This window comes from Drosophila subpulchrella, chromosome 3L (genome assembly GCF_014743375.2).
Source record: "Drosophila subpulchrella strain 33 F10 #4 breed RU33 chromosome 3L, RU_Dsub_v1.1 Primary Assembly, whole genome shotgun sequence".
Lineage (NCBI taxonomy): Eukaryota > Metazoa > Arthropoda > Insecta > Diptera > Drosophilidae > Drosophila > Drosophila subpulchrella.
In genome coordinates, this window is record NC_050612.1 from 15,872,886 (window position 1) to 15,886,194 (window position 13,309).

Genomic DNA, 13,309 nt, shown 5'->3' on the forward strand with positions numbered 1-13,309 from the left:
TTACATGTTGCAGAAACATGTTGCAACAAATCTTTAAAGAAGTCTCTAAAATTGGAGATTTTCCTAGACGCAAACCACTGTTAAAGTCTCTGTAAAAATTATTTACTTAAAAAAAAGCCTACTTAATTAATTTAAATTTAATTTAATTTAGTGTAGACAAAGTAGTTCATGGCCTGAATATTTTGTTAAATTCAAATATTAATGCAGGCTTAAGTGTTGACAAACTAATGAACACTTTGGTGACCAGCACAAATTTTAATTAATTTGTTCAGATAAAATAAGAAAATTTGAATATTAACTGTGTTTATGACAACATCTGATTTTTATTTATTATATTTCTTAATGGATAGTAATAAAACCTGATCTGATTTCCTTAACACTCTATTTATAAACTGCAACCAATTGGATTTATTTAATTTAATGGGATCCCCAAGTATTTATTATGACTGTCTCCTTTCTTCTGGCGGTATATGGACAAGAAATCCTCAACTTTACCTTCAGGTGATCCTCACCCAGTCCCAAGGGACGACTATCGAAGCGTGTCAAGTGCGCGAACAATGAAAACATAATTTTGTTTACGCCTCGAGGGTTAATCCCTCTCGGATAGGAGGGAATCAACCACCACCAGCAGAACCAGAAAAGGAATCAGAATCAGAAGGAGCAGAACAGAGGGCTCAACAATTATAATAATATGTTTACTTACCAGCAAGGCAAAATGGGCGTGGCCCAGTCCTCGACATCGCGTGCCACAGCGGAAGCCAACTGAAAATTGAATTTACATAATTTTTAGTCGGTTGAAAAATAAGAGGCTGATGATGGTTGAATAGATTACGGCTAAGTAAGGGAATAGTGATGAAAGTTGTCCTCGAAGAGGGAAATGGGGCAATTAGTTATACAGCTCAGTTCCAAAAGGGGGTGTCTAAAATATAATTGTGTGCAAAGGTATAAAAAGATAAAAAGGGCGCTTTGAACTGTTGCTTAATAAATAGCTTATATTCTCAATATTTAAATAAATTCACATTTGCTTGTATTTCTTCTAGAACTTAATGCTTTTATATTGGACCCACCTCCCGCATAATCTCTTTTATAATTTACTATTCTTATTTGATACATATTTTATATATTTAATAGGTACCCCAAAACGACTTTTCTTAGCTATCCTCTTAATTTAAGATTGTTTTCGATTTGGATTATGGAAATGAGTTGACCCGGCTGATTGGAGATTGTCAATAAGCTGCACCGGAGGTCGACTGGAGGCAGACAGGGCGACACACTCGCCTCAACCCTTAAGCTATTCATTAAACTTTGTGATTAAACTGACCACAGCACGAGGGGATGGAAAGGAGTAGGGGGTTCAGGTCCTTATACACCGACTATTCACCCCTGGACCTGCACAGTTAAGTGAACTGAAGTGAGTAAAGCGAGCGGCGCTGACTGCTGACAGGCTCATTAAATGCCGCATTCAGTCGTCCTTCAAACTCCAACCTTCTGTCCTTTTTCCCGCTGGCCACGAGCCAAAGTCAACACATCAAACTTAATGCCCCCCGAAGCCTGAGTCCGCCAACCCGGCTAATTTTCCTAGCTCAACCTTTAAATTCGCCTTTTCCAAGAGGAAAAGAGAGAAAAACACACGAGAAAGACAGTCGGCAGAAGCCACATAAATAATACAAGGAAAATTGTGGAAAATTGCCGTAACAATTTATGTTGACATTATCTCGAGACATTTTTTTCCTTTTCTGGATGATTAATTACCGCAAAACAGAAAAGTATTTGAATATGAAAAACGATGCCTGCGATAAGCTGGGCAGGAAACTTTTCCTTATTGCTCCCCAGTCGCCGATAAACTGGAAGGACTTTTAATGAACTAGGCTTTTCATCATCTTCTTAAGGGGAGAAAAAGATTTAAGAAAACAAATTCAGGTGATGATTTTATTTGCAAGCGTGTTTATATTAAATCCACTTTGAAACTGTTTGTTTTTGTTATAAATAATAATATTCATACTTTCTGAAGGCTTTAATTTCTTTTTTCGCTCTTAAGTGAGCCTTTCTTTTCATTTGCTTTAAAGGAAATATTCCCTTTGTGGTCTTTTTATTTCCAAGCATTCTAAAATAGCATAAACCCTTAAAAGGGCCCTTCTCCACCTTCGAACATCTAGAGGATTCACCTTCTTCTGGGCTGCCAATAAAATTCGATTTCTGTGCGGCATCCTGACCCGAAGAAGAGGCCATGGAAAAGGTCGTGCCATTAAATGTAACTGCGCTGTAATTTGCATAATTTTCTATTCATTACATAATTCTGTCAATTTCCAATACATTATAATTTGTTAGCGAAACACAGGGGAAGCACGCAGCCCAGGGAAAATATGCAAAGCAGCATCCGAAGAAAAAATGGAACAAATTATATAGAGGGTATTTCTCGTCGCTCCCTCTCTTTGTTGTCGTTCCTCTTATTTGTAATTTGTTTTCGGCTTAAAAAGATTATTTTATGGTGAAAACAACCCGAGGCCGTTGTTCAATTTTTTATGCGCAATATGCTGGAATTGAAAGGACACAGAAAACAGGTCACCCAACCGGGGTAGAGAAATTAACACATTTGGCAGGAGAGATTCCCGAGATACGGTGAAAATATGGCCAAGGATCCGGAGCAGCCTCGGCAGGGATAAAAGAAACCGCAAACTTATCTAATCCTCGACCGGAACCAACACAAAAATCACGTAGCCATTATAAATGCAAATCAAGTGTCAATATTGCACATTTGAATATTTTTGCCACAAGGATTTTCATTTGGCAAGCGCATGCGAATTTTCCGTGTTTTCTTTTCTTTCGCTTTGCAAATCAGCAAAGCAAACATCTGAGACAAAGAGTGGAAGTAGAAGGCCCAGTGCGAAATCAATTGGAATCCCAAATGTCAACTGAGTGAATTCATCGGGAGTTTCCAGGACATTTGCCAACAACATCTGGCCAGGCATACTGATGAGGAGTGGCGGCTACCAGAGCAGATAATGATGGGTTGCAAAATGAAGGGCTCTTAGTTTGTATGATTCGGCTTAGAACAACCCAAGGATTAAGGGTTTCCAGATTTAGCAACAATCTACCTTTAAATGGATTTGTTTTAATAGAATACGGACTATAATAAAAACTGATTTCACAAAACGTACTAGAAACAGCACTTCGTATTTGCTTTTTGCTTAGATAAACAAAAGTTAAAAGCAAATTAGAGTCGAGAAGCAAGTAAGTTTTTTTGACAGGTTGTTATCAATGACTTTGACAGACACTCGAGAAACCGGCCCTACTAGCTAATCCTTTAAGCAAAGATTTTACAATATGTGGATCGAAAATCTCAAACTTAATGTGTTTCATATCATTACCTATCCAACTTTAATCGCCAAATCTTTATAATATTTCACACTTCCGTAACATCTCAACCATACCCACTTTAGGACTCCTGGATGCCTTATCGCTTTTAAAAGTGTGAGCCTGGTAATCCTACGTGCCGAGTGGCTGTCAACTTTGCCTGCCTTTTGTGGTGGGGACCCTCTTTTCACCCACTTTAACGCCAAAAAACCCCTAGGAACCTGCCTGCTAATTAGCATTTTAAGCTGCGCAAACTTGCAAGTACAGAAAGTTTTCGCCGCAGGCAGGTCGAAAGCCCAGGGGCCAAAGACATGGATACCAGTCCCCCTGCCTCTCCAAAACTAAATAAGTTGTCATGATAATTTGACTTCGGCTCAGAGGCGCCTGCCTCGAAGAAATTACAAAAATATTTGATGCCCGTAACTTGAGCTTTTGATATTTTCCCAACCTCAGATCGAATCGAATCTCCCCCACCAACCGAAATTTGCATTCGTGACTGAAAACAATGCCGAAAAAAAGGAGGTACAAAAAATAAATGCAGAGAGACACGCGAGTCACGCGAATTAAGCAAATGTAAGAAAGAAGATATATGCCTGGGATATTTGAAAAAGGTTTTCCCCAGCAGCTCATAATGCTGTCATATGTGTCTGGCCGAGGGTTTTATTGGGGAGCCTACATTAGCTGACGTCTCCATTGCGGCGGTGAGGGAGTTATCACGAGTATTATTTTGTTTCTCTGACTCAAGCATCTTGGCCTGCTAATGGAAGACAAACATTTTACGGCCAACTGACCTTCTCCCACTCCGATGGCGCGTTCTCATTCATTCAATTACATTTTTGCGCACACTCAGCACTAAAGGGACCGCTCATAAAGCGTCAAAATTTCGGCCAAATGAGCAGGCACCGTCATCTGATGGAAATCCTCCCACTTTGTTGTCCTTCATTAGAAACTGCTCCCCGGGGCATTCGATTCGTCCGATTCTAAGGCCACACACATGCGTCCCACCCCAGGACTGAGCTCTGGGTTTCGAGGAGAAGTCAGGACTCCGAGGGACATGCCGTGTCAACGCCATCGAAGTGTTCGGCCTCTATTAAAACTGACAGCTGAACGACCTCCCCACCCACATTTCCACACCCATTTCCATCCATCCAGGAGTCGTCGTCAGCTGAACCGCAGCGTAAACATTGCGGCTGCCTCTGAGGACCTTGGACCTCGCGAGGACTCGAGTCCTTCCCCGAGTCCTTCCTCGCCTGCTGACCACTGCATTTCCCCCGGGGCCAGGACAAACACTTTGCCACACTCAGCACTCTCCCTCTGTTTTTGGCCACACTTGACTGCCGAGAACGAATCTCATTCAACTGTTTCACTCGATTGTGTGGCAATTCTTAAAGACAGCATAACAAACTGAATCCTTTATGAAAAGTCAAATCATTTTCATCACGTTTCCGCCATCTGAAGCAAGGATTAACTAATTCCCTTTATCATCTTGCCAACCTACCAAGTATATGAAGTACTTTTAGACCAAGCTCTCCAAAAGTTATAGCTCTCAAACTCTTTCGCCACTTTTTTCACCCCCGTTTGCATTCCATTCGTCACGCCCGAATTGCACTTTGTAAAAGGATAAAAAATACGTAGCAGAAATTTTATGATTTTTCTATGCAAATGCGGCCCTTTATTTTCTTTTTTTCTCCAACTTTCTTGAGGGGTTTCATTTTTTCCTGGGTGATGTCTCACAGGTGGCTGATTTAATGGTTTCACTGTACTTTTATCATTTTTCAAAAGAGTTGTAAGGAGAGAAATCTCAATTACACAAGCAATAATAACTACACTCAGGGAAAAACACCGTGCTAAAAACAAGTACAAACAGCCTTGATTTAAGAAAAATTGCATGCTTAACATTTAAGAACGTTCGTGCTCAAAAAATTCTCATATTGAGCACTTTTTGGAATTTTAGTGTCTGCCAACTCTAATAATTCCCAAATGTTTATTCTGAAAGTACTCGGTATATAAGGCGCATAAAATAGACAGTGTTAATGCCCGTGAGCGGCAAGTCGTAAGTAAACTTAAAATATTAATATTATTTATATATATCTCGTTTATTTCGTTTCAGTTTCCAATACTTATTTCTCTTACTAGCATAAAATAAAAACTCATTTTAGTTTCATAATATTTATATATCGATTTAAGAATTATTCGTCCTTAAATCATGCCTGCAAATTTCTTACTTTATTATTAAATCGTTCTTGTTTTTAGTCCAAATATGACTTGATTTAAGAATTATTCATACTTGATTGAAGACCGAAAGGTTCTTAAATCTAGTATTTTCGGTCTTGAAAATTCGTGCTCAAAAGTAGTATTTTGTTCTCGCGTTCTGTATTTTCCATGCTTGGCGAAGTTTTGACACCGAAAATACTAGGTTCAAGCACGAAATACTTGATTTTTTTCCTGAGTGTAGCAACTCAAAAATGTACCCCTAAAATATTAATGTGTAAAATTCCATTTCGACTTTCTCTGCTTTCAAAACTTATTTTTCTCGTATTTGTTCAACATTTCTCAATGCAAATTGAGTTGCAGATAAGGTCTCTGCGAGTCATATAATGTGATATTCTTGGCTAAATTGGAATATACCCATTAGGGAAAGGGTTTCAGGGGCAGTGGGTGTTGTAATTAACCCGTTTGCTGGGGGATAAACAGCCACATAATCTGGCGTGACAACATTTAGCGCACTCTTGAGGTCTGCCACATGTGTAATTATCCTTTGGTTAGAGTCCTTACTTTGAATTTTTGGTAAATATACGATTTTTAAGTGGAATGTAGGTTATCTGGCTTATTTTTATATACCAAAAAGCTTTTAAAAAAGTTCAACCTATTTGTTAGTAAATAGTTAGTAACTCTAAAAAAACCTATACTTTCCCAACCCCACAAATTCTTTCACTGCCCTTAATGCCTTGCAAATTGACACTTGGTGAGGTCCCAACTCCCCTGGTCCTTCTGCACCTCCTATTCCTTTGTCCCCTGGAAGGACGACTCGAGTCCATCAGGAAAGTGATGAATGTGCAAGTTCCTGGACGCGCGTCCTGGCCAGCGTCCTGATCTGAGTCCCATCCCGAGCTGGGATGGCATCCGGCGCTAAATTGGATTGCATATCATTACTTTGCACTTGTCTGGCAACAAATTTTCGCACTTTCCCTGGGCCGGAGAACAGCGGGAAAAAAGTTAAGGAAAAGGATAATTTATGCGTCTTGTAGGAAGTCTCTTTGATGGACATTCCTTTCAACTGCTCGGCCCAGAGGGTGGAGTTTGAGTATCCTGTATTCTCTGACAGAACACAATTGCTGGACAAATCCAATAAAACAAACTGCAAAGTTGCCCTCATGTGTGTAAGATAATATTTGCTCGACTTTCAGACCTCTGCGAGCAATACAAATCAGCATGGCAAAGCAATATATTGCCTAAGAATGATTAATGTATTTTATGGAACAAAAGCCAGAGCACTTAATCAAAAGAAAACAATTTATCCTATAGTTACCTTTAAAATATAAAAGTGTGCAAGGTAAATGTTTCTAAAATGTTTTTATTCGGTTGACATCTCACTTGGCATTTTTTGACACTTCAAATTAGCCTTGTCAACAGGTTTTCATAACCCTCAACTTATGCATAACCAGCTGACAGCTGAACAAGATATTGCTGAGGGGATTTTCCTTCCCTCGCATTCCAAATGTCAAATTCAAATTCCACTAGAAAATGTGTGTAAATCAAGCTTTAGTTTTGGGAACTTTGAGCTCTTGCCTGTCGGCTTTTAAACCCTCCGAGTTCTCCACCCTGCCTTTTGGATTGAACTCCCCTCATTATGCTTTTCACCCACACGTACGCACAACTTTGGCTTAATTCGAAATTAAATTTATCATCAATGCAATTAGTGGCCATAAATTAAGGATTCCCATTCGCCAGCGAATCCATCTCCCGGCATTTTTCCCTCCTTGGTCACAAGTGTGAATTATGGCCGCAATGCCGCATAACCTTTTCTGCATATCCTGCTGTATCCTCATGTGTGTGTCGTCCTGCGGTCAAATTAAATTAAATTGTCCTTTTTCATTTCGATACACTTTCGAATTCTCCAGAGAGAGGGAGGAGTGCCGCATCCTCGTCAGCTCCATTAAGCCAATAAAGCATTCGTTTCATTGGATTACGTATGCTGATGTGGGGAATATCCATGGGATCCGGTTACACACACATGGTTTTGGAAAGGACATGGTCAGTGGAGAGTCCACTGTTCCACTCCCCTTGATTTTGTCTCAATTTGTGCTCTGATGAATTGGCCAAACAAGCTCAAAGGAAACCATTCAATACAGAAAGAAATGAAGAAAAATGAGATGAATCAAAACAAAGTGTTTTCAGTTTGGAGATACATTTTTGGCTAATTTCGGAAAGAAAATTTATCTCAAGATACATAAAGAAAAACAGAAAAAATTAAAGGTATCAACCTAGAGCAGCCAAAATTTTATTTAGCCTATTTAACCTTATGGCTTTCAAAATGGGAACCTAAAAACTGCATTTCTATATTCCATAACTTAAGTTATTGGATCCCGATTTAGACATATACCTCTATGAATTTGTGGTTGTATTCTCTAATACTCTGCATTGAAATGTATCCTTTAAACGAGGGTCAAAAATTTAACCAATTTTCATGTTCGAATTTTGTGTAATTCCAATGACTTTCAGTATGGGAACTCAAAATTGAACTTCTGGATTCGATAACTTGAGTTATCGGGTCCCGATTTGGACGTGGGATACTTCTATGAATTTGTGGATGAATTCTCTAATATTCTACGTTGAAATGTTTTCTTTATACGAGAGTCCAAAATTTAACCCATTTTCATGTTAATTTTTTTTTTTTTTGTAACGCCAAAGGTTTTTAGGATGGGAACCCAAAAACTGCACTTCTGCATACCATAACTTGAGTTATTGGATCCCGACTTAGATGTGGGATACCTCTTTGAATTTGTGTTTGAATTCACTAATAGTCTACACTTAAATTTATCATTTAAGCGAGTGTCAAGTTTTGTCGGCGGTACATGTGGCGGAGGAAAAAGCTTGTCTATATATATAGCGATATCCACTCAAATCCTACAACTTACAACGAAGTCCACGTAAAAAGGACATTAACATTTTTGTTTAAAATATAGCTTAAAAAAGTAAATAGCTGGTTTCTAAAGACAACAAAAACTCGAGGTCCCATGTATTAAAGAATATCAGCACCCAAGTACGAATCATTCCATCCCCTGAGCGTTATTCTGGTGAGGGTAATTGCTCATCTCAACCGTATTCATACCCACTCCCACTTGGCTGGTCAAGTTCGGTTGATTAAATGCCCGAGATAATCATTTAATCCTCGAGAGCGAATCGCAGGCGTTGAGATAAACTTGTTCATGTATTATTCATCATTTGGCTTTCATTACTTTCTCCGCTTTAATTTCTCTGACCCCTCATCCTCACTACCAAAATCTGGATTTAATAAGAAAAATGCAGCGAACCTAATGAACTTCCTGTTTGTCCTGTTTGTGCTTCCTCTTTTTTCCCTTTTGGCTTCCTTATATTTTTGCCTCTAGCCAAGCAGAAGAGATTTTACCCGGGTTTCCCCAGCCATTAAGCCATTTCCCAGCTTTCCCTCTGCTGCTGATTGTGATGGATAAACTATTGGGGAAAATTGCCTCGGAAGATGGCAGAATTTGGTTCAATTGAATGCGTTTCAATTGAAATTCACTTTCCATGCTTTTGGCATTGATGTTTTCGAATCGGTAACCCTGACCACGCCTTCAACGACGCCCAAAAAGAAAGACAGTTGCCAAAAACAGAGATTTTTTAATTTTATATGTACTGCAAGAACCATAAAGCTTGTGGGCTTAGTTAGTTTTTAACTCAGACAACTGGCGACATTTTTATATCTCTATACATCTTTCTTAATATCCCGTCTTTGAGTTCTTCAACTCTTTGTAATTTCCAGCATTACATAATAGCCCGTGCTTTGTCATACAAATGTCTTCATTAAAAGCTTCCCCACTTTCATTGAGCCAAATATTTCTTAATGAAAGCGCCAAACTGTCTCCTGTTTTTTTTTAGTAGGGCACTGGGAAGCTGACATCACAAGTATGTTTCCTAGAACGATTCCTATTTCATCGTTACGATGTTCTTTTTAAAAAGAAAAACTGGCAAAAGTCACATCCCATTCAATACAAATATTCCTCGAATTCCTTAAATTATTAACCAGCTTCCTGGGGAACAGCTGAACATTTTTTCGAGTTAGGGGAATTGGGAGAAGAGGCCTTGACAGATTTTTGCAAAGAATCCTCAGACACGTTCCATTCGAATTTGAATGGCAATAATCGATCCCAGAGGCATTTCCCCGCCCAGAAAGACACTTTCAACCCCAACTTTAATCCCGGCTTAAAGCCGGTGTTATCTGCGAGATGTTTACCTTTCGCTCTCATCTCTGACTCTTCATTTTTCCGGGGGGGGGATTAAAAAGAAATCCACTCGAAATTGAATACGATTAAATTCGAAATTGACCTCTGGCTGACCATATGCAAATGCCAAATAATCCCTGAACACCAAATAATCCAACACCATCCTCCCCTCATTTAATCGAGCTGTGAAAGTCAGGAAGCCCCGAGCCGTTTTCCAATTGTCCTTTTCCCTGTTGCTACAGCATTTTAAAATCGAATTTTCAGCCGCAACAAAAAAAGGGTGGAACAATGTCAAAGGAGATGGGGTCTGCGTTTTATTGCCAAGGGTTGCTCATCGCATATCGCATAGGGGTTCCATTCTTATAGGGGTAGTGCTCTCAAAACATAATTACGTGCATGTAAACAATAATTTAATTTTGCACTAATGCAGCAAATTTGTGGGCTGATTGTGGGCTTTGCTAACGAATTTCCATCTCGAGGAAGGGGTTACTGAAAATTCCCAGTGAAGAGGGTGTGAACTTAACCTGTGTTAACTTAAAAAGGTTTTTTCTTCACCAGAATAAAGAAAATATTACACATTTGTTGTATCTTTTTTGATACCCACAATCTGGTCCTAAATCCCTTACTGTTTCTCCGTAAACTTTTTCATCTGACAAATTTTGATTTCTTTCATGAAAGATTTATGAGTGGAACCCCTTAAAACCTTTTTCTGTTATTCTTATGCCTTCATATAAAATAAATAATGGTACAATCAATAAATCTTATTTGGCCAAATGTTTTAAAGAAAAGATATATATTTTCAAAGAACTATGCTTTCTTTCAGTCCTAGGATTTTCACTTGGTTCACTTTAGTAATTAACATTTTCTTTACCATTTCTGGTTGCCAAATGAAAATCCCATTGAGTTTCCGCTCCGATGGGCAAACATTGTTCCGACACTTAAATTTGCATAATCAAAATCAAAAACATCATTTCCATTCCTCCCCCGCCGGCTGTCAATATGCCACTTGGAAGCCACAGTTGAGCTTTTAAAATTATGCAAATTCAATTTTGAGACACTTTTCCCGCTGTCCTGGATTTCCTGCCTCCGTACTCGAAAGTTGAGACATAAATTCGAGTAACTGTATTAATATAATTGGCCAGGGGCGGTTGGCTTGGCTCTTAAAATTAGATTTAGATGTGCTCCAACTCCTGCGACTCCCTTTCCCCTGTGATGTGATTACCTTTTGTTGTCTTAGCCAAGTGGAGTACGTATATATGTTAAGATCCTGGTTTGGGGTTGTACAAAGTTTAAAGCTCCATTTACCCTGCAGTGGCCATAATTTAAAACCTATATCTCCTTGGACATAACTCGTTGCACTGCCGCCTATGAATCATGTTTAGTTTTGGACCTGCAAATCGTTTTATTATTCAGACTCAATTGCGCCCCGACCATAAATAATTAATTTAGATGGTTTCCCGGGGAGGTGCGAGTCCTTTATTTATGGTTTGGTTTTGGTCCAGCTTAACTGTTGCGTCCTGGCCAGAGATTTGTGGTCTGCCAGTGAGTTAGGGCCATTTAGATGTGAGATTACCTTTTATGGCTTCTGGTTGCCAGGCGGAAGTCAACTTGTGGAGTTTGTTTTAGAAAAATACTAGAAGGAACAGATATTCTTGTTACTTTAAATTGCCCAGGGCTACACAGATTGAAGAAATTTCTACATATTAAAGAAAAAGGAATTCGCTTCTAAAAATATCCTCCATGATATCCTAAAACCTTTAGAAGCTCCAATTCATTTGCCATTCAAATAATCAGATTGGCATTGATCCTTCTTCCTTTTCCATTTCATAGATATCAAATATTTGCCCATTTTTTCGCTCCTGACTGAACTTTGAATGCCATCCAATTTCTTCACACCTTATAGGGGGAATTTTCGGGATTCCTCACACGAGGATAATGCGTTTATGGCAGCTGCAGCCGTTAACTGTCCATAAAAGTGCACATTATTGTAATGTTGCATTGTCCTGGAATGGCCGTTTGAGCCTGGCTAACGGCAGGACATCGTCTCGGGATCTCAAGGAGGTCCTCTGTGACAATCTTGCCGGGGTCGAGAGCTGGCAGTTTGCCCGGCAGGACATTCTCGCCTCGGAGAAGTGTAAATGTTTTAGTGGATTATCGCTTGGCACGATTTTTATCATCGAATGGCATTCGATTGGAATGTCCTTTGGCGGCGAAACTCCACCTTAAGCCAGGGGCCATTGCAACGAGGATGGTTTGGCCAAGTGAATTGTACTTTGACCCAGCGACATTAGTTGGAAAGTCAGAGGGCATCCATTAGAGTAAAGCCCAAAACCGTTTCAAATCTCGTTAGGCTTCGTCCTTCTTTTCCTGCCATTTCAAGGAGGGTGGAAAGTGGAGTTCATATAGAGACCCCGCAAGTGTCAGCAATAAAAAGATAATCATGATTTACAGCCAACTTCAATATGTGGCCAGGAATGTTCGAGGACATTCCGCAAAAGTTTAATGGGGGAGCAGGATCTGCTCGGTGGGGAGCTGTCAAAAGTCCTTGTTCAACTGTCATTCGACATTTTATTAGCATATTAATTATAGGCAGCAGGGCGTAGCTTCCACCTCCGCAATTAAATACTCCGGGAACCATTTAAACTTTGACACCTGCAACTCTCCTCGGAATTCGCGCAAACTTTTATTGGCTCGAGCTGGGAAATCTCATTAATCTTCCTCCGGTGCAGAGGTGTAAAATGTAAACAAATCTCTTTTTTATGGTAATTGAACTTTTTTATTGTTTTCGCCCTGTCCTTGTTTCTTTTTGTTTTTCCATTTTGATTTGGATCTGTTTCCCTTGGATTACCTATCGATTTCATTTAATTAGTCTGACACTTTGCATAAAACTGAACTTTTGATGGGGAATCCCCCTTGAAATTCCAAATGGGGGCAGGAACCTGGGGGGACTGGCGATTCCCAGACGGGCGGTAAACTAATTTGTACAAACTAATTGAGAGATTTGCGCTGGTCAGCCAGCCCCGAACAGGCTATTTTATGACGTGTTCTCTCATTAGCAATAAAAACCAAATGGAAATGGCCTGATTAGCCCCGGAACTGCGCTGCAATTGCGTCTAGTTTGTGGATGAGGGGAATCCCCGGGGAATACAAAAATACGGAATAAGGAGGAGCGGGGGTGGAACTAATTGCATAGTTTCTGGGATTGGGGGTGTGGCAATCAAGATGCCTCGATTTGTATTCATTGGGAGATACCAAATTTATTGCAGTCATATTTATGTGACATGATTATGTGAGGAATCATGCATTTCGGTGGATTTCATGGTTTAAAAAATTAAACATAAAGACCCCGGAATGATTATTGATTTAGTTTTTAAAAATTAAACAACTTCTGAAACACGACATTTTCTAGCCAAGGTATTTTCTTAAATCCTATCTAAATCCTTTAACTCAACAATTATTCAACTCGTGCTACAGTTTTCCGAGTTCCACTC